The sequence below is a fragment of the Rhyacophila brunnea genome, unplaced genomic scaffold, assembly GCF_057557595.1.
Source record: "Rhyacophila brunnea isolate RB1 unplaced genomic scaffold, BYU_Rbru_1.0 scaffold_6, whole genome shotgun sequence".
Classification (NCBI taxonomy): Eukaryota; Metazoa; Arthropoda; class Insecta; order Trichoptera; family Rhyacophilidae; genus Rhyacophila; species Rhyacophila brunnea.
This window is the reverse complement of record NW_028233276.1, coordinates 4,243,216-4,266,994: the sequence shown is the minus strand read 5'-3', so window position 1 is coordinate 4,266,994 and position 23,779 is coordinate 4,243,216. Positions and strand designations below refer to the sequence as shown.

Here is a 23,779-nt window from a genome sequence, read left to right as displayed (position 1 = left end):
ATATGCACTACTGGCGAAGGGTAGATGTAGGATATGGAGATCCAACATAAATAGTGCACACTAAATTTTGTCAATCATACTCAGTAGCTTTCATTTAGCTAAGAATATAAATTTATTGTAGATGGTACTGGTTAGTTTTTAAAATGCAATTAAAACCTGCCTAAACCAAATCATCATATTGGAGGTGAAAACTGACAAAAATAGCATACACTTTGTCAGTCATACTTATTTCCAAAGTCTCTTGTTTTCATTGAATTAAGAGTACAAATTGCAGATGGTGTTAGTTAGTTTTTTAAAATTCATGTTACCCCCTGCCTAAACCTGAATAAAAATATTCTTCTATCTATAAATATCTAACATTATATATAATTTAAAGGCATAATTTTAGATGTTTTATAGATAGATAGTGGCATTTTGTATTCCTGGCACCACTCTATGATTTCTCATATGCATGGGTTTTATAAACGATGAGAAGGCGTTCGATTCCATAAAAAAATGTTCAATACTCGAAGCACTCAGAAATCGAGGAATCCCTGGGCGCTATATAAATATTTTCAATAATATATTATACAGTAGCGCAACAGCATCTGTCAATCTCCATAAACCATCGCGCAGATTTCCTATCAGCGAAGGAGTCCGACAAGGTGATACAATCTCACCTTAATTATTTGCAGCTACCCTTGAAGACTTATTTAGGCAACTTGACTGGAATGACAAAGGGATCCCCATAAATGGAGAATACCTGAGTCATCTGCGCTTTGCCGATGATAATATAGTAATTTTCTCGCAAGACTCAGAAGACCTCCAAAGCAGGATGCAGGAACCCGCTGAAGTAAGCAACAAAGTAGGCTTGAAAATAAATGTTACAAAGAAGAAAGTCATGTTCAACTGCTGTGCGAGCTAAAAAGAGATCCTCATCAATGGCACTCAACTCGAACAGGTGAAAAGCAACATCTATCTGGGGCAACAAGTGTCTATAGATGGATGTGTTCAACCAGTGTGTGCTTCCCGTAATCACATATGTGTGTCACATATCACACGCATATGCGTGTGAAACATGGACCCCGAGTAAAAGAGAGATCCAGAAACAAGTAGCACAACGTGGTATGGTGAGGTGCATGCTGGGCATAACACGAAAGGACAAAAAGAGGAATGACTGGATAAAGAAGCAGACAAGGGTTTGCGATTTAATAGAGTTTATTAAAAGCCTTAAATGGAGATGGGCTGGACAATTTGCTCGAAGAAGAGACAATCGTTGGACAAATCTAGTCATCCAGTGGTATCCAAGAAGTACAAAACGTCCACAATATAGACCTAGAGGCCGCTGGATCAATGAAATGATAAAGTTCTGCGGAAGTATGTGGCAGCGCAATGCACAGGACCGAGAGAAGTGGATGCAGTCTGAAGAGACCTTCATCCAGCAGTGGATAGATTCAGGCTGATGATGATGACGATAGATATTTTTGCCTATTATCTATTATGGCTTGATTTACGCAGGGTTTCATTGAATTTAAAAAAATAACCAATACCATTGCAATTTCTATGCTTAAACAAATAAGTGTGACTGACAAAGTTTAGTGTGCACTATTTACGTAGGATCTCAACAGCTTACCTCCACCCTTCGCCACTGATATACGCATTCCTTTTTTGTAGACTCGGATGCAGTATCCGTTCAAGTAATGCAATGTTCAGCAAATAAAAACATAAACAGTTCAAGAGAAAAGGAACATTTTTAAAAAAGTGAAATAACACGTTGGCTCACGCGTAATTCCAACAAAAATAGAGGCTATGTATGTCAAGAGCTTGGAAAGCTGTTTACTAGCATTATAAAATGAAACCTTTATATCGATTTATAATATTGAAAGAGTTTTGTACAAACATGGCAAAAATATGCACCAAACCAATTTGAATGATTATTAATATTTTTTATTTTTCAATTTCCCACTACAGTAGACTCCCGATTATCCGGGCTAATGGTGGGGAGCGGCGGCACGGATAAACATAAAACACGGATAATCCAAACTCTTGTTTTTTCTTTTTAAAATACTACATAATATTATACATTTCTAAAGCAGACATTATTTTAACACGTTTAATACTCATTATTTATTAAGAAAATCTGTGATTTTGGTTTGTTTACAGGAGTCATTTAATTGATTTTTTAACATCAGTTCGAATTTTCCTAAGAGCTATTATATCGTTGTATACACCGTATCGTTCATGGATAATCGGGAGTTTACTGTATTTACGTATTTTTGGCACTCAATAATGTAAAATCGGTGTTTCACTGTAATAATAAAAATGTCAATCCTTCCATGAATAGGCTTCTGTTTTTGTTTTAATTATATTACAGTAATAACACCCACGGTGGCCGCGCGGCTTAAGCGTTGGACTATCACGCCGTGGGTCTCAGGTTCGAATCCTGGGTCGGGCAAATACACATTTTGTTTTTCAATTTGTGTGTGAGTCAGGGTATCGACCTAATAGGTTGAGCAAGTGGCTGACATCCATTTCTCGTAAAAAACAAAATCTGTCAATACAAACCTCTACTCTGTGGAGGCCAATATGATCCTATTAGGATCGGACATGGTCGAAAAAAAAAAAAATGTATAGTGATAATATACACTTGAAATATGACTGAAATATATTGGTAGGTTCAAAAGTTATGAGCTTGAAATTGAAACGTGCTGATTTTGATTAAACGTCGTCAATATTTGGCGTACCTTTCATAATTTTGTAATTTTCGCAGTAGGCAATGTGTTAAGTAATAATATCACCTGACTCAATCAAGTGTACAAGATGCGTGTACCAAGTTTCCTATACAAAGAACAGATACATCTGCTTTTATACAGTAAAGATTATCTTAGAGCAATGTTTCTTAACCTTTTTACATCCGCAGACCACAAAAAAATCAAAAAATGTTTTGAGGACCATCAACATTGGAATAAAATAATTAATATTTATATTTACACTATTTTTGAAAAAATTGTCGAAATATAATACAACTTTCTAGGTAACTATTTTTGAACTGCAAAAAATTTTTGCGGCCCACTCAAAAATCTTAGCCGAACCAGTGGTCCTAAGAAACTATGTCTTGGAGGACCTTTCTTATATGACTGCCGATTACAACCCCGGTGTGTTGCACACACGGTGGCATAGTTGTTGGTAGAGCGCCTATCTCTGAAGCCGTGGATTGCGGGTTCGATCCAGTAGCTGGCAAAAATATATGTTTGTATGTTTGATCCAGTGCAAGCACCCAATGGGTTGGGCGAGTGAATAACAAGCGTTCCTCGTAAAAAATAATATAATCTCTAAGTGAGTGTTAATGTACTTTTTACATTCTTCAAAGCAAAGATTTATTTCTGATTGATTGATGTGTAGTTTACTGATATCTATCTATTACTCCTTAATGATAAATGGAGTAAAGTTACCAAAAATATGCAAGAAATATATTGCAGGACTATAATAATGTAATGAATTAAATGTTTAGTTTTAATAATACATATTATTATTGAGATCAGCTTATTATGAATTTGTTTGTCACAACAATGTGTTAGTCTCATTTCAGCCATATATTATAATTTATATAAGTAAAGGGTTATCCAAACTCTGGTACGAATTTGTTTTTGAAATAAAAGACATTGTTAACTTTGTGTGAATATATTTGAAGGGTACACGGTAAAAACAGGCTCATCGCATTTGTTTTCATTTTTGAGATTTAAATGCCAATGTGCTCAAGAATGGTATCAAACGACCAAAATTGATTTCATTACTTCATAAATGAAGGGAGAAGAAAGTGTAGTCAAGGCAAAAATCAGCTCACGGTGTATAAACTGCACAAAAACGTAGGATATGTTTTTATTACTTTTTTTCACTTTTATTATATTTCAAAATAAATGAGAAATCAATATATTATAAATTCTCCCATTTTCCAACCAATATTGATTACATTCTTCTTTTTGCTCTCCTGCACAATTATCATTGTGTTGATGAGCCTGTTTTTGCCGTGTGCCCTTCATTTATATCAATCAATAGTTTGGTCTTTGCAACTATACATGGAACACAATATCATCCAAATGACCTCCCCGGATCATCTTGCAGCTCACGGTCCGCTTATGTCAGTTTTTGACGACTTTTTTACGCACTCTATCTCGGCCATAACGATGTTGTCCTTAAGCGCGATGAGAGTTTGCAGATTGTTGACCAATGGCCAATTAAAGTCGCAAAGTCTTAAAATTAAACAGTCATCGAACTTTTCACGCAATAAAACCAGCGTTCCACGAGCTGTATGCAAGTGGCTCCATCATGTTGAAAGTACATGTTTTCCAAATCAAAATCTTCCAATTCCGGCCACAAAAAGTCAGTTATCATTTGCCTATAGCGGACGCCATTGACTGTAACAGTCGCTCTTTCATCATTTTAAAAACCGGACGAAAGCCTCTCTTCAATCACTTGTGGGTTTTCCTCCACCCAAATATAGCAGTTTTGCTTATTAACAAATCATCATCGGTGGTGTGCTCTTCTAATACCTAGACGGCGAATGTGCGACGCTGCCCGTGGTTCGTTGGCATTAGTTCTTGCGTGACCTGGATCTTATACGAGCTGACAAAATCTATGCAAAATTCGCCATAAAGAGCTGAAAGAGAAGCCAAGTTGCTGCGATCTTCTTGGAACCGACATTTCTTTGTCTTTGGCCACTATTTTTGTATAGAAGTTTCGCGTGAACAGACTGTACGACCATGTACAGGTGTTAGACGATCCAAAACTCTACCAGTCTCTCCCGTCCTTCCTCTGCCTTCAGTTGGGCGATAATTTCTACCAAATTCTGACCTTAATTTTCTACAAACACGTTATCTCAATTTTTGTCAGTTTTGAGTTATTTGATGTAATGAATTCAGAATTTGAATACGCACATATTCCACTAACAAGTATCTCAAAATATACTTTTGATTATATGAAAATATACTTGATTTAAGTAGTTACAAAAAAATCGTATCACAATAAAAGACTTTTATAAATATTATAAACTCATATCTTGAGATACGTATTTGTAAGCACACAGAATACTGAACTCCGACCAATGATTATACTGAAGTACTTTCTCGCAAGTCAAGATACCTGTTTACTGCAATAATATTGTGGAATGATTCACAGTAGAGTTGCAACGCATTCTCGTATCTTCGACAATATGACTGATCGGTCGAAAGTATAGTGCGATAGATTGAAGAAACAACATTTTTTTCATGAAAATATCTGTAACTATATTAAATGGATATTTCACAGAAGAAAATTTATTTCTGAATTAAAAACTGAGAGTAAAGTTGTTTTTTGCCTCTCCTGAAAAGTTGTGTTTTTTGAGATACGTGGTTGTAGAAAAGTCACGATGATTTGCCATTTTCGTAGTATGATAGTACGATTTGAATGCGTTGTGTGGTAGACAAACGATTGATCCTTCTTGTATTTTTGGTTATCGTTTCGTTTCCATGTTTCCTCACCCAGAACCATCCAGGATAACACTTCTGTTTTGATTGTCACTTCCTCAAAATGTAGTTTGGTCACTTACTATTATTTATGTTTCGTTTACTGAATAAATAATTTTTAAGTTTTGACGATAAATGATATGCTACTTTAAAACATTATGTGTTTGTGAAACATTCTTGCGTGTTCCTAATGGTATAGTGGGACATGCCCATTGTTTATTTTTGTAAAAGTTAACATCGTCAAAAAATTATATATGTATTATTTTAATTAAGTATAAGTTTATATTAAAAATTGTAAATAAACAGTACCATGTGTTTAATTTTTTTTCTACAACTCATTTCTCATGTATATTGTTGATGATATTTTTGTCAAATCAAATTGATAGTTTTACTAGCAGATTGCATTCATAACCGGAGCAAGAAATGGAACCTAAACCGAAACCTAAAACTCCCTAGAAACCCTCGATTCCGATTCTTAAAATGTCAAGTTAAAATTTTTGTGGTATGTTCACACATGGTGGAACCGGCGTCTCCAAAAAATATATGTACATTCTACAGTGGCGAAGGGTGACTTTTGGAAAGAGGTAGGCTGTGTAGATCAGAGAAAAAGAGCACACTTGTCAGGTATAGGTACTTACAGGAAATAAGACGATACTGATCTACTACTGCTACTGATCAGGGCTTTTTTTAAAAAAACAAAGGTTCTGGAACTCACTACTTGCCAAACTTCTTACCTACTAAAGAAAATTATATTCAAATATTTAATTAAAGCAACTTTTCCTATGCCCAAAGTGCATAAAAAATTAAACAAATAAACAAGTAAAGTTGTAAAAAAATCAAATTGTTAAAACATCATATCAAAGTATATAGTGATTTCCATGGCCCCCATATCCTGAAGCAGCCCCCCAGTCCAGGATCTTTGGCGGGCCCCCTGCCTATCACTGAGGTTAAAGACTGTGACGCTCTATAGCAGCGTTTTTCAAATGGTGTTCAAGGTAAAATTCAGGGTATCAACAAACATTAACCAAAAAATGCAATTACACAACCACATATTTTAAAATGTTAATATGTCTGAAAGAAATTAGCGCCGCAGGCGGTTTTTTTACGATTAGAGAAAATTTGTGATGTACGTTTATCTCACTTACCTGGTCGATCCCCCAGGCTAGAGCCCTGTCAGCCCCGTCTTTGTAGGGGCCATGGTGATTTCCAAAGTTCAGTCCAATTCTCGTCTGGAAAATCATCTCGATTCCCTTTCTTAGTGTGAAGAGTCTATGGCCGAATGTCTTCCACTGAGTAATGATAAATCCCTGTTACAGGCGGGCTTCTCCTTTCTCCCGGTGTAAAATAGTCATTCAGTAGTTATAAGCAGAAACGTAACCCTGACCTCTAGAAACGGCTTCATAAAACATCTTAACTGATTCCTTGCTCAGCTACGTAAATATTTTATTCATAGGTAAAGGCCTTCGTCTGGTGTGTGAAAATCACATACTGGGCGGACGTGTAATTAAGATGCCGCGCATTGCGCAACGCTAAAATCTTCGCGCGCCGGCGCCAGAGTTGGCCTCGTGATTCGCCTAATCCAAAGATCATCCGATCAGATTTGGCCAATCACGAGAGCCGTTTGGTAAGTCGGCGTGGGTTCGGAGGAATTTCAAAAAAAGGGAACCCCGAGGAAAAAGTTAGTGAGCGTCCTGTTTTCAAAGCATACGGACCTAACGACTGTAACTGAAAAAATCCAAATATAAACCTGTGAAACTAAAAATTAAAAAAATATAAGACAAGACCATGTTGCGAACACGAAAGACCTTGTTTTATCAAAATTCCTTTCGTCTCAAATTTTTTTTTTTTTTGTGAATCCGGGGTTCGATCGACACCTGAGCTAGCCACTGGAACCCTGGATATCTCAGTAACCACCGATAAATGTATTTTGAAGGATCGAAAAGTGTCAAAGGTGGTCTTTAACGAAGCTCTAATTGGGGTAATAACTAGATTCATTTGTGAAAATTCGCGTTCACATTCACTTGATGAAATGGTAATAAAGACAAACAAGTTTAACGTGAGGCTCCGCTGCATAGCTGTCGCGGTTGTAGCGTCTTGCGTCTAGCGTAAAACTTGTCGGTCTCTAGAATTCAATGCATATATCAAACGTGATAGTTTTTCAGGATATGTCTTTTCATTTCAGATGATTCAGGAAAACTAACTTGTACTATGTAAGCATGAACCTTGTTTCGTCTAATTGCTTTTGAAACATTAAAAAAGGTGCCGGAACGCCGTACCACTGCGTTACATGACAAAAAAAGCCCTGCTACTGATGAATTTTCAATAGCTCACTGACAATATAAAATTGAATGATGAGCTTAATAAACACCTTGGGTAAAATTATTTTTTATTTTTAAAATCAATTACATTTTTATGTGATTGAATGCCATAAAAATTATTTTTAATTATCTTATTAATTATTTTGGACAAAGCTGCGAGCATTAACAATAATATTATGCGCAAAGGTTTTAAGCTTTGCCTTTTGAGCCTATTGTATTGCATACATTTCAGTAGATGGGGCTGAGGTCACGTGACCTAACGGTCATACAAAATAACTCTGAATTCCTAACAAAAAAAACGTATAAATACTATAGAAGACAGACAGATGGTGCTGTCACATATTTTTTACCTTTGATACGAATTTTAAATTCATTACTTGAAGATTCTGAAGATGATTGGGTTGGATCTGTCTGTTTTTCTTAGAAGGTAGGCTTTAAATAATCGTCTAGCATGGAGCTTTCGCCACTGATATTCTACATTCTAATGCAATGTTTTACTACTTTGTGTTTGATATTATGGTGTTTATTTGCTCTGCTTGATTCGGTCGTATATTTTGGTACAAATAGGGGGGTCACCTCGGCGCGCGCGTTATCAGACTTTCACGTTAACTATATTTGTTCACAGTTGAATGCGCCCCATTTGACTAGAGCACTGACGATATATCATTTGAAAGGTAAGAAATAAGTTAATATTTACACTGAATGAGAATCATTGAAAAATCTTGAAAACTAGCAAAATGACGGCCATATGAAAATCACCTACGATTTTAATTAACTATTTAATATCTCGTGAACTACTTATTCAACATACACCAACAAACAACACAAAGACCCTCTAAACCAGTGGTGCACAATGTATTTGACAGAAGGGCCATAGTGATAATATAATGATATATTATACTCATGGCCCCTATATCTTGAAACGAAGCCCCAGGCTAGAATCTTTGGTGGCCCCCCTACCTATCGCTAAGGTTAAAGGCAATGGGATGCTATACAACCATTTTCCAAATGGTGTTTGAGGTAAAATAATGGGTATTAAGTGTAATTTTAGCGATTTTTTGTACTTTTGAAAACATCTACTTGAATTATGGAGTTACCGAGTATCGACACAAAATATGTATCGCATAGCCACATATTTTAAATGTTAATGAATTTGAAGCAAATTTATAATGTGCGTTTATCTAATTTATCTGGTTCGGTCAGAGTTTACACCAGCCAATTCTTGACTGGGGACGGTGGATCTGCCGCCAAGCTCTTTGAGTTTGGACTTCTCATCCGGCTAACATGTCCATGTGGCAGAGAACTACAGGATGCAAACTACATCCTCTGGGAATGACCGAGAATGTGCTCTGAAAAGAAAGAGATGCTTAAGTCGGTCCAACCAGCTGTTGGGCCCATCGAGCCGTCCGACCTGTTCGCCACAAAGACCTACTATAATGCTTTTAAAAAATTTGTGGCGTGTTATTGCGGACGTGAAGATCTCTTTATATAGGTTAGTATATCCGTATTATATTAGCTTTGTTTTGACATATATGGGTACTTTGATTAAAAATGTCTGTATGTAAGTAAATTCAGTCAAAGCACACTTTAGTGCAGGGGGGGGCAAACTGCGGCCCGCGGGCCGCATGTGGCCCGCCGGGTATTTTTTTGCGGCCCGCCATCATTAATTGTACTTCTGATTACGAATAACTTTTTTATAATTTTTTAAGAAATATTGACAATAGATTAAAATTTGAAGAATTTGTTGTTTCGTAAATGTGTTATCTCAGTAGGTACGTCTTCCTTGCGTCTCGTCTCACACTATGTAACCAATATTTTCGACGTTGAACATCGTGACATATTTAAATACTTTTAACTCCGCGTTGCAAGGAAAAAAAATATATGCCCATGATATGGTAAAAAGTTTGATTGGATTTCAATTAAAACTCAAGTTAATCCTTCGACAAATATCGAATAACAACGTGGACCACTTTCCAACTTTGAAGTTGCTGAATATACCAGAATATAAATTTGAATAATATGGTAAAATTATTAAAGCTCTGAATGACGATTTTTCACAAAGATTTGGTGACTTCCAAAAAATTGAGACAAGTTTAGCAATAGTACGCAATCCATTTTCAATAGACATTGATAGTGTACCGCATGGCCCCCACAAGGGGGGAGCTGACAGGGCTCTAGCCTAGGGGCCCGGGCTCAGGGGGGGCCCAGCGTGACGGGTCGACCAGATAAATGAGATAAACACACATCTTAATTTTGCTCTAATAGCTTACTTCTAACTTATTACCATTTTAAAACATATAGTTGTTGGGACGTGTTGAGAAATACTGTGTTAAAAAATCGCTAAATTACACTGAATTTTATTTGACCTCGAACACCATTTGAAAAACAATACTGGAGAGCGTCAGACTGCCTTTAACCATAGCGATAGGTAGGGGGGCCGCCCAAGACCCTGGCTTCGGGGCCCGCGTCAAGATGTGGGGGGCATGGTGTACCGACAGAGCTACAACTTAAGATTATTGATCTGCAGTGTGACACTGATTTAAGAGAATTGCATCGTCGTGAAGAAATCTCCAAATTTTACAAAGCCCTTAATTCAGACAAATTCGACCAACTTAAAGATTATGCAAGAAAAATGTTCGTTATTTTTGGATCAACCTATATATGTGAACAAACATTTTCGATCATGAACCTCAATAAAAATTCTTTACGATCAAATATCTCCGATGCCCATTTACAAGCAGTTTTGAGAATATCAACTACAAAATTAACACCTGAATTTAAAAAATGTTAAAAAAAACAGTTTCGTTCTTCTAATTAATTTTTTTGTAATGTTTATTTTTCGTGATAATAAATAGTGTATATCTAAAAATGGTATTTTACTTGCGGCCCGCCACTCATTTTGAATTCTTGAATTTGGCCCTCCATCCAAAAAGTTTGCCCCCCCCTGCTTTAGTGCGTGGTGACTTGTTGAGATATCCAGGGTTCAGTGACTAGCTTGGGTGTTGATAGAACCCCGGATTCACAAAAATTAAATAAAAAAGTCTTTCTTGTTCGTACGCGGTCTTATATTTTCATGGTTAGTTTTACAAAAGTTTACTTTCGGGTTTTTACAGAGTTCAGTGATTCAGGTCTATTCGTTTTGACCAAAGGACGCTCACTGCTCGCCATGGGATTCTTCTACCACTCTTCAACCCAAGCCAGCTTTTGAAGGAACCCCCGTGATCGGCCAAATCCGATTAGATGATCTTTTGATTTGGCAAATCACGAGGTGGACCTTAGCGCCGGCGCATGACGAGTTCAGTGTTGAGCGATGCGTGGCAAAATTATAATATTTGAATTTACTTCATTTAAACCTTATAACTAAACATTTTATTTATTATAGCTAGTACATATTTTTTTTTTTATAAAATAAATTTATTATATTCTTAGACTATTGATTGCATACATCATCTTTCATACTTTAATATGACCTTAACGTTTGCTTTTCATCTTCGTCCGGCATGTTACTTCCATATACCGGACGAAGGACTTTACCTAAGAATAAAACATTTACGTAGTTGAGCAGGGAATCAGATCAGGTATTTCATTCAATTGTTTACAGAGATCAGGGTAACGGTTCGGCCCGCTTTTATTTAATATTTATAAACACCAAGAAAAGCCTGTTGATGACAGGTATGTGTCACTGTCTTGGGCATTTGCTCCTGAGACTTTCCCAGGCATGAACAACTGCTGATGCTTCACATAGAAACATAGGGCCTTGTGATATGCTCAATTAAAACTGAGTGTGGTGCGGGACAGGTTGGTCTGGAGGGAACTATTAGATGGTTGAAAAATAAATTGCTATCAAATAACCTGGCATATTGCCATGCCATATATCAGGGATGGCCAGTACGTTGATCGCGAAGGTATTTTTGGTCGATCGCGGACATAATAATATATTGTAATATTTCTTGTGCAAACGAGTCAAAACTACTCGACGTTCCAGTTCCTAAAATCCAAAAGTGATGAGAACTTGGAAGAAATTCTACAGGAAAACATTAATAAATGTAAATTCAGCCTATCCTTGCAATTTGACAAGTCGGTAGATTACACGGATATTGCACAACTATGCGTTTTTATTCGATTGGTTTTTAAAGACATGTTTGCTTCAGAAGGATTATTAAAAGTTTTACCGATGGAGGAACAATCCAAAAGAGAAGATATATTTAATGCATTTAAGTCGTATATTAATCGTACTCGATTTCCTATTCATAAACTAGGTAACGACTGATGGAGCTCTTGCTATGGTTCGGAATCATGTTGGATTTATTACTTTATGTAAAAATGAGGAAACAGTACCCACTTTTATCAGTTATCATTGCATTATACACCAGAAGGCATGACTCCCACAAGGGGGTCTGAAAGGACTCTAGCGTGAGGGAAGCCCGGCGTAGCGGGTCGACCAGTTAAGTAAGAAAACCACAAATTTGCTCGAACAGTAAAAAAGTCGCCTGCGGCGCTATTTTCCTCAAGGGATATTTACATTTCAAATACATGGCTGTGCGATGCAATATGATGTGTATGATTATTGATGTAATTCCTGGCGAAGGGTTGCATGTTACTTGGCTATTACAAAATTTCAAATATCCGATATACAGGTAAATTGTGTAACTGTGTTGAAATTACAGTTAATGTGTACCTACTTAATTTTTTTAGAAGTGAAAGACATAACATTATTATATTATTGTCGTTAATTTGATTTTTCTGTATAGCTATTTTTTATATGTATAAAATATCTGTTTTCAAAATACACATTTTGAATTATAAAAAATGGGTTTTTATTGTTCTCGTATGATATAATTACAAGAGATATCAGTCAATCGCCATAAATAATTTTTTCAACTAGTCGATCCTAGAAAAAAAAAGTGTGGCTACCCCTGCCATATATTAAGAATATGATATATGCCATAAACATAAGAAGTTTTCGTTTGTTGACCATATGAATTATTGACATTCCTAGTACAATTCAAGAATACAAATTGACCAAATTCCATAATTTTTTAAATTCTCTAAGTGACAAAATTCAATTTACATTGGAAGTTGGTGGTAAGATAATTTTATTAATATTCTCGATCTAAATATTAATATAGAAAAGATCAATCATGAGTTTAACATTTTTATAGAAAGCCGACATATTCGGATTGCATTATTCATAAGTTCTTCGAATCATCTAACTGCATATGAACTAACCCAGTGGTCGGCAAACTCATTAGTCATCAGAGCCAAATATCGACAGTACAACGATTGAGATTTCTTTTGAGAGCCAATTTTTTTTAACTTAAGCTAGGTAATATAGGTAGGTATACTGTTTATTAACTGAACTTTAATAAAAGTTTTAAGTCTTGACTAAACTATAGGTACACTGAATAAAACTTGATTTCATACTTAATAATGATCTTATTTATTGATAAAAATTTTATTGTGAGTAAGTAAGGCAGCGATTTCCAAAGTGGGAGGCGTGGAGTGTTGCAAAGGGAGGCGCGAAAAGTTTAACACAAAATGTAGCCACAGGTTTGCAGTTTGCAAATGAATAGTTTATAAAGAGCCTGGGCTCGGGCATAACAGACATCACAAATTTAATTTAATAGTTTTAAAAAAGGCGTTACTTTGTTTCAAGACTATTAAATATTTTAAAATTATAAAATATATAGTTGTGCATTGCAATTTGATGTGATACCTATATGATAATTGCTATAGGTACTTAAATGATAACTCCCGTGAATAATTTAGAAAACACTACTTTAGAGCACCACATTGCCCTTAACCTCAGCGATAGGTAGGTGGGCTCGCTTCAGGATGTAGGGCCCATGATAGAATCAATTCGTCAATGAACGATGATGAATTTGAATTGACTACTATTGAAAAGGAAAAAATTGATAGAATTATCATGCGATAATTCATTGAAACAAAAACCCTAGTTCAATTTTGATTGAATCAAAGTGAATAAATAATATAATAGGTTGTCAAGAAAAGCAATGCAAGTTGTAAGTAAAGTAGGTACTGCTATACCATTCGTAACATCATATTTTTATGCGAAACGGGATTTTCTGCATTAGCTGCAATGAAATCCAAATATCGACAAATATTTAGTAGAAAAAGAGCTCTTTGTGCTAAGAAACAAGCACATCCATCGCATCAAAAACAAATTAATTTAAAAATTAATATAATAAAAGTACTTTTTTTTTTGTACTAGTCATTTTTTCTTGTTGTATTAAGTAGTACATTTTTGGCTATTTAAAAAGGTGACTGTATTATTTAATGAAATAAAGGGGGGGAGGTGCCAAGATTAGATTTTACCTACCTAACCGAATTTTTTTAAATTTTTTTTTTTAAACGGTACATGTTCAAACACGCGCGTTAACATAATTTTACTCCCTACTTCAATTATAGTTTGTCAATTTATGGCTACGGCCGTATATTGTAGCTTAACCACTGGGGATGCCAAAAGAAATGGCGTATTTCAAAAAAACACTACCTTATTCTTAGGTCAATAATTATTATAAAGCAATCATTATTCGTAGGATGTTTATCATAATTGAATGGTCAAAGACATAGCTTATAATCAGTATCTTTAGAACTATCTTCAAATGTGTTAATCTTGCCCATTTTTTGAATAATAAAATGCCTAATTCTTGTCAAATTTGGGATCACAGAGATTATCAATATAATTTTTTATCGTAAATATTTCACTATAATAATGTCGATATAAATTATACTGATGGTTTTATAAATGCGTTTAAAAATTAATAAATGTAAAAAATCTTAACACCACTGCACATTTATGTACTGAAATATGACTATATTCCAAAACATTAGAGCGAGAGGTTTAAAAGAATACTATTTTATGTAATAAAAATACTTTATGCAGTCATCAAATGTTTAAAATAAATATAAAGGATAATAAGGCTTCAAAATTATATAAATAGATTATCTACAACGTTTAAGGTATGTCCAGGATCATGCTTTGAAAATAGAACAAAAGCTCCATTTTGACCTATGCTGAGCATGTCCCCCCTTAAACCTAAAATATGTAATTACCTAAAATATTTAAAAATAGGTGCTAACAAATAGGGCTTAAATGTTTCAAAATTGTCTGAAACAGATACTTAGATATTTTGTTATGGGGCCACTCAAAAAAAAATATTTAAATACCTAAGAATCCTAAGCCTACTCATGATTATTTCTTTCAAAATAGCAACAAACCATTATCTTACGTCGGTCATACTTTACATACCCGTCTGTTGAAATTGACACAATTTTATTGAGTTAAATATGATGTTTTTCCATCCACTCAATTACAGCATTTGCAATATCCTCTCCGCATGTTTGACCTTTGAGTGGCAATAATTCTAAAAGTTCTTCTTTAGGATCTGTAGATGAAATAAGTCATACAAAAAGTGAAACTTACGCTGCATCATTATTATGTCACAAGACTCATCAACTGCTATTGATAAAGCTGAAACCAATTTAAGATTTTCGATTTGCTGGTTGGTTATATTCGAAAACATTTTGACTGTTCCATCTTTCTATGTTTTAGCAGACAATGGTAACTCTTTAAGTTTTTTTTAGAATATCTGCTTTGTTCTTAAAATCCTGAAATAGCTCTTCGGATGCATTATTATAAAACAACTTTTTATCTATTCGCCGTATGTGTATGGTGTTTGCAGAGCCCCATTCAATGGGCCAAAGAGCCACATTTTGCCGACCACTGAACTAGCCGCATTTCATTCGGATATACATAGACTTGCAACTGTGCCCTTAAGTGAAACAAATTTTCAAAACAAACTTTTAACGATTAAACAAATTGATATGAGGAGTCTCTTATAAACAAATTTTAATAAAAAAGAAAATATAATTAATATCTAAATTAGGTGTAGAACCTACCTACCTACACCGGTCAATGCTAATCACTGGTGTAGATTAAGTTATATAAGCAAAACCAGTGAAAAAGTTAAAATACATCTTTCCAAAGATAATGTGAAATCGGCATTTTATTGTAACACAGTTGGTAGATTATTGATAAACAATAAAGACCCCAGAGTTTAAAAATAAATACGGTATTTATCGATTAAAATGCAACAATTGCCCCAAATTTGAAGTGGAAAACTACGAGGAAATTAAATGTTAGAATTGCAGAACACTTAGCAGCCCAAATATTGGATATGAATACACAACATTTGCGAACCATTTTAGTAAATGAAAAACATACATTTGACATTGAAAAAGGTGCAAAATTACTTCAAAGTCATGCGGGTGACTATAAATTATTCTTCCAAGAACGTAGTTGTCGGGCGGACAGCGGGCATATATATATATCTGTACCTCAGAGGCAGACGGATGCAACTTCATTTTTGGGGAAAATGATTTTTTTTAAGAATCGTCATGCTAAAGGCTTTATTTATTGGAGGCAGAGAGATGGAAGTCCTAGTCCAAGATATGCATAGAATAAAGATGCAAGTGCCATACCTACCTTAGAGGCAGAAGGATGCAAATCCAATAATCCACTAAGATAAAATTCTCTCAAACCGTCTGTAATATGTACTAGACGAGAACCAGCCAGGAGAACGAGCTTTAGAGGAGGATACAGCACTATGGACCATATCCAAGTCATCAGAGAGGTAACAGGAATACAAGCTGCCGCTATCCATTGGTTTTATAGACTATGAGAAAGGGTTCGATTCCATAAAGAAATTTTCAATACTCGATGCACTCAGAAATCAAGGAATCCCCGGGCGCTATATAAATATTTTCAATAATATATACAGTAGCGCAACAACATCTCCATAAACCATCGCGCATTTCCTATCAGCAAAGGAGTCCGACAAGGTGATACAATCTCACCTAAACTATTTACAGCTACACTTGAAGACTTATTTAGAGAACTTGACTGGAATGACGCGGGCCTCTATAAATGGAGAATACGTGAGTCGTCTGCGCTTTCCCGATGACAATAAATAGTAGTTTACAAGACTCAGAAGACCTCCAAAGCAGAATGCAGGAACTCGCTGGAGTAAGCAACAAAGTAGGCTTGAAAATAAATGTGTCAAAGAAGAAAGTCATGTTCAACTGCTTTGCAGACCAAAAAGAGATCCTCATCAATGGCATTCAGCTCGAACAGGTGAAAAACTACATCTATCTGGCACAACAAGTGTCTATAGATGGATGTATATTTGATGAAATTGTTCGCAGAGTAAAGCTAGGCTGGAGTGCTTTTGGCCGCCTGAATAATTTCTTCAAAAATGACCTCCCACTGTGCCTAAAGTGCAAAGTGTTCAACCAGTGTGTACTTCCCGTAATCACATAGTGTGAAACATGGACCCTAAGTAAAAGAGAGATCCAGAACCTTTGAGTAGCACAACGTGGAATGGAAAGGTGCATGCTGGCATAACGCAAACGGACAAAATGAAGAATGAGTGGATAAGGGAACAGACAAGGATTAATGATGTGATAGTTTGCTAAAAACCTCAAATGGAAATGGGCTGGACACATAGGTCGAAGAAAGAACAATCGTTGGACAAATTTATTCATCCAGTGGTATCCAAGAGGTACAAAACATCCACAAGGTAGATCTAGAGGCCGCTGGATCGATGAAATGATAAAGTTCTGGGGAAAAACTTGGCAACGCAACGCACAGGGACGAGAGAAGTGGAATCAACTTGGAGATTAGCGAGGCCTTCATCCAGCAGTGAATAGATTCAGGCTGGTTGTTATATTTATACCTATAAATTTTTTTAACTTATAATTTGTTTTATTTTGGCTAGGTAAATAAGATACAATTCCATATTTAACAAAATATCTTTAGAGGCAGAAGGATGCAGATCCATAATACGTTTTCTATTTAATTTTTTTTAGATATAAAATTGTACGAGGGTGGGTCAATAATTCCTTAGAAAAAAGCATTAAAACAGTTTTTATTTTTGTATTTTTTTTTATTTCTCAACATAATCTCCTTGGAGCTCAATACACTTGGTTAGACGTTTCTCAATTTTTTTTAAACCGTCAGAAAAATAAGTTTTCGGAAGGTCCTCAAAATAAGCATTTGTCCGATCGATGACTTCTTCATTTGAAAAAAAACGTTGTCCACTTAGCCATTTTTTTAAGTTTGGGAAAAGGAAAAAGTCACTGGGGGCTAAATCTGGCGAATACGGTGGGTGGTCGACCAATTCGAACTTCAATTCTTCAATTTTAGCCATTGATCATAAACATGTGTGAACACGGGCATTGTCCTGATGAAAGAGGATTTTTTTCCTGTTTAAATGAGGCCGTTTTTCTTCAATTTTGTTTTTTAGCTGGTCCAATAAAGATGCATAATAATCCCCTGTTATTGTTTTTCCTTTTTCCAAATAGTCAACGAAAATAATTGCATGACGTGCATCCCAAAATACAGTAGCCATAACCTTACCAGCTGATTTTACGGTTTTCGCCTTCTTTGGACATGGTTCGCCTTTCGCAATCCACTGCTTTGACTGTTCTTTCGTCTCGGGAGTATAGTGGTGTATCCATGTTTCATCTACAGTCACAAAGCGACGAAAAAATTCATCCGGATTGCGTTGCATGAGCGACAACAGGGCTTTAGAGGCCACCACCCTATTGCGTTTATTGTCGACTGTGAGCAAACGCGGCACCCATCTTGCAGAAATTTTTTTCATGCCCAATTTGTCATGTAAAATAGAAATGACGCTACCTTTTGAGATCCCTGTAACCTCAATTATCTCACTCAACTTTAATCTTCGGTCACTTAACACCATATCGTGGATTTTATTGATCATTTCTGGTGTAGTCACCTCTATAGGACGTCCTGAGCGTGGTTCATCCTTTGTTGATGTACGACCACGTTTAAATTCATTTAACCAGTTATAAATAGTTGCAAGTGAAGGAGCAGATGTGCCGTGAACTAAATCCAACTCATTTTTTATTTCCTTTGCTGTTAACCCTTTTATATTAAAATGTTTAATAACAGCTCTAAACTCAATTTTCTCCATTTTTGTAAACAAGCAAATTTTTTTTTTAAATGTACGAGAAACACACAACAACCCGACCAATCTGATTGAAACTTCGCAGCATACTGAATCGGTAGTGCCGCTGCATGAAAACAAACCGCTTACAGTACTAGTCGCGCCACCTGTCGGCTTTTCTAAGGACTTATTGACCCACCCTCGTATTATATTTATTCCTTTTTTACATATTCCAGAAGTACTTTAATTGAATTAGAATAAAAAAAATAGGTACTGTTCGGTTAAAGCGGATACAGCGGAAAACGCATTTTGAAAATAGCCGATAAACTGGATTATTTGTTAGTTTGGGTTAGGTTACGTTAACCTAACAAATAATCCAGTTTATCGGCTATTTTCAAAATGCAATTTCCGCTGTATCCGCTTTAACCGAACAGTACCAAAAAATAATGATCATTATATGTATATTTTCTTAGAAGTTATGAATATTCGTTTAAAATAAAAATTGTTTTTTGGCTCTCCTGAACAATTGGGTATTTGGCACTTGCATCCGTCTGCCTCTGAGGTACAGATATATATATCCATGTGTGAAATGTTCGTAGTGTCTTTTTTTGGGCATATCACACACGGTTATGGTTATACGTTTGAGTTGTACACGCCGCTGCCGTCCCGTCGCTGTGGCCAAGCTCTTAGAGATAAATAGAGCACAGTTGCAGAGCCTACCTATCTTGAATGATCAACTTAGCTTTCCTAATTTTTTTTTTCGACCATGTCCGATCCTGATAGGATCATATGGGCCTTCACAGAGTGGAGGTTTGTATTGACAGATTTTTGTTTTTTACGAGAAATGGATGTCAGCCACTTGCTCAACCTATTAGGTCCATACCCTGACACGCACAAATTGAAAAACAATATGTGTACTTGCCAGACCCAGGATTCGAACCTGGGACCCACGGCTTGCTATATCCTATGATGGTTTACACGCGAGACTATAAATATGGTGTAATGTAGAAAAAGATTAGGTATCACGTAAGAATATTATTGAACATTAATTGTTTAACTAATAACCTTAAAGACTGCTGATATCATAGATAAATATCTCATTAGTTAACTCCATTAATTCCCAATATGTTACCATTGTTTCCAGAATGAAAGATTTTACTCCTCTTGAGTGTAGTATTTTTGTTTAACTCTTTTACTCCCAGCTGATTTAGCCTAGCATATGCGAAAACTCCCAAGCGTTTTTTGACAAAAAATCGTCGATTTAGTTTTTTTTAAATAACTAATTCTACACATGTTTTAAAAATTTGAAACTTTTTTTGTGTGTTCTCAATGGTGTATAAAGCAATAATAAGTAATAATATTGATAGTTTACATCAATAAAACAAAAGAAAAAAATAATGTATCAATATTTATTTAGAAATGAACGGATAAAACTATGTTTGAACAACAAAACAAGTGTGACAACATTTTTTTATTTATAATTGATTTATCAAATTTTATAATATAATCTATCCTTATGTAGTAACAGAAAAAAAAATAAACAAATTATTATTTATCTATGAAATAGAATTTTTATAAAGTAATCAAAAAAAATCGTATAGTGTCCAAGGTATTCAAGAATATTATTCAATTCACGAAATCGCAAGAGAATTCGATACAGTATCGACGACTAACTGATATGGAATGAAGTAATTTTATAATAATATTTATATTCATGTATTTTTTCACCATCTTACCAAAAGTACAGTGGCATCCATTGTTAGTTCAAAAATTACAAACTTCATTTTGTAATGTGATATATGAATCATAAAACAACTAAAAGAAATATCAGAATTTAAAATGTGTCATAAAAATAATGTTTTATTATTTTTATGACCCTCTTTGGTCTCAAGTTCTACAGCAGAGCAATTATGACTTGTGAGTTAATAGGGTGTGACATAATTATAAATAAAGCCGACACTAAAATAAATGTTACTCACACTCAACACACAGTGAATATAATGATTCGTCTACACGAGACGAAATATGACGGGAAAAAATTTGGAATAAATCGTAAATTTGGTTCCAAACTTTCGGCCGATGGATCGGCCCAGATGGAGTTTTCGCATAGGTATGGTGGGCCGAAATATCGGCCCCGTGGGAGTAAAAGGGTTAAAATTACTAATGATCTATTATTAGGTTTTGACAATTTATATACGCTTAACGAGTGTATTATTATTGATAAGGTAGGGGGTTTTTTACAAATACTTCAACTACCTATTCATAATTTGTGTTATATATTATTTATTGATTTAATAGGTAGGTGATAAAGCTTTTACCTACTTTATTGTATTGATTTGTTATATAAGTTAGAGTTAATTGTATTCGTCGTCAGTGTGTATTTGCCTTTTGGTGAGGGTAAAGTGTTGCGGGTCGAAAAAAATGACTCAAGTGGAATAGTACAAAACTTAAATCCGTTAGAATTTAAATTCCAATTCCATCAAGTAGGTACCTTCGGTCGATAATATTAATATTAATAATACAAACCACGTTTAATTAAACATGCCAAGGATAGGATCGTTGAAAAAAAAAATATACCGGATTCAGAATGATTCTTAAAGGAAACTCTTTAAAATTATTTGAGGTCATTTATTGTGAAAAATTACTCATATTTGAAAATACACTTCCTTACATACATTTTTTTATACATATTAATATGATTTGCACACTTGCAACACCCAATAGACAGCCAGCCAAAATCCCAACACAGTACAAAATGACACCATTGACATATTATTTACAAAACCTTCAGTGTAACTATAAATTGATATGGATGACTACTGGAGCTAAACTAGACACATAAAATAATAGTTTATGATGTCTGAAAGATTGTTTTGCATTACACAGGAGAGAGACCCGATTAAAACTAATACATACTTATAAGCCATTATAAGTAAAATGGGAAGACTTGTTTAAAATATAGCAAGTATGCAAATAGATGAGAAATTTTATTAACACAAAATTGGAAATGGCTAAGAAATCTTTTACAAAAATTGTTGCAAATGTGTGGGTAAGGTGACTTATATATTAATTTTAAGTATTTTGGCTAGCAATGTCTATTGTAGTACTTGATCACATCTCATATACTTCACTAAAGGTCAATAATTATAATATAATAAAAAGAAATATACAAATTTATAATTATCTATAATAACTCTAGTAATGCTACATACGTGACCAAATTAAATTAACAGTAATTAATTGTTGACTTGGTATGTAGTTAGTAGGGCAGGGGTTTTGAGCCAATTATAATGAATAACTTTGATTTCAAATGAAAAATATTTATTGTAAACATAAAAATATGATTCGGTGGGATAGATGGGGGTTGGACCTCCCCCACTCTTACTCCCTGACCCCCTAATTATTCACCGTGAAAGTAATACGTAAACATTTAGGACAATTTGTTATGAAATAATGTAAGATAACGGCGCTAGTAGGATGTTTCCTTATAAACCAACCTTAGGAATCAGTCTCCAATAAGTTGTTGATCTGTACATGTGTAGATTTAGTGCCTGTACACGTGCATGAATTTGCTTGCACCAATAGTGTGCATTTTAAACTATCGCAATAATAACTGTTTACACGTAAATGTGCTTACTGTCTCGCCAATCTCATTCTTCAAGAGTAACGGCTCGTCTTACGTAGGCGATGTTGATGCGAACGCGATTGCGACGCGGTTTGAAGCGATATAAAGCAAAACGATGCGAAGCGGCAACGTTGTCCAACGTGGCTTGTCACCAGTCGTCATCGGATATTATTCATCATGAGCGGACGGACGCGAGGGTTTTTTTATTTGAAAACTCATATTTTAAATACAAAATTTTACAGAAATATTTATCTCAAAGAAGTGGAACTAATATTGTATATTTAGAAAGATACTCAATGAGTATCTGCCGCGCGCCGCTTTCAGTTCATGCAAAAATATCAAACCAACAGATCGCGTCGCCGAAGCCACGCGCCGCTTCGCATCGTTCGCCGGGCGTAATCTGCACGTAGACCACTCATTTGGCACTCCATGTGTTTGATATTTCCGTGCCGCGCCGCGTCACATCGACTTCGCCCACATAAGTGAGATGCGATGTTGTCGTTTTATGGTACTATTTAACAGTTCGTGAAAATCGTTTAACCTCATAGTGAGTCTATGCGGTGTAGTTCATTTTTTTAACGGCAGATTTGCTACTATCGTTCTATTACGCAGGCGCAGAGATTGCACGGTCAAATTGTCACATGAAAATTCAGAAGAATTGAACTTTTTAAATTCATTAATGCAATCTTGCAATTTGCAAGATAATACGTGTTTATTAGTTTGTTATGGTCGCGATAATACATACTGTCAGGAGTACATCCATGCGCGTGTAAACGAGGCATTAGATCATTTCTTCCAAGGACTATATATTTAGCAGTAGAAATTTACTTTAATCCCGTTTTACTTAGCAAGCAGTTCACAACTTGTATATTTTATCACTAAATTTACAAATGCATTATGCAGTCCAATCAATTTACAACATACACAGTGGATTTTTCCCTTTTATGATAAAAGTTTTTTTAGAAATTCATTTTATTTCTTCTAAAAGTAAACACAAATTTTAAGTATATCAGGTACATACTTATCTTTAAACATAATATAAAATGTAGAGTAATGATCTTGAATATATATTTTTTTAATGCGACATGATAGTTGAGATAAATCCACCATATATTTTTATGGAAAAGGTTTTTACCAGCGATGAGCGAGCAGTTTCCAGTCGCCGGCCGTGTTATGCAGTTATAATGAACTAGGGTATGAAATCCCGGCATCCTGTTTAATTTCTTGATTCCAAATTCCCAGAATTTCAGAATTATGATTTTTTACAAAAGATACATGGCAAACATTTTTTTTAAGTTAATTTTATAAATAAAACAATATTAAAATCCCAGAAAAATACCATCTCCTACCTTTCGCGGGATT

General features: G+C 35.0%; 1 protein-coding gene across 1 annotated transcript in view; it reads left to right on the top strand.

The window, feature by feature from the left end:
* The window catches only part of LOC147065120 (uncharacterized), a 578,962-nt gene that overhangs the window by 434,329 nt on the left and 120,854 nt on the right, over nt 1–23,779 (top strand). The gene's annotated exons all lie outside the window — the stretch shown is intronic.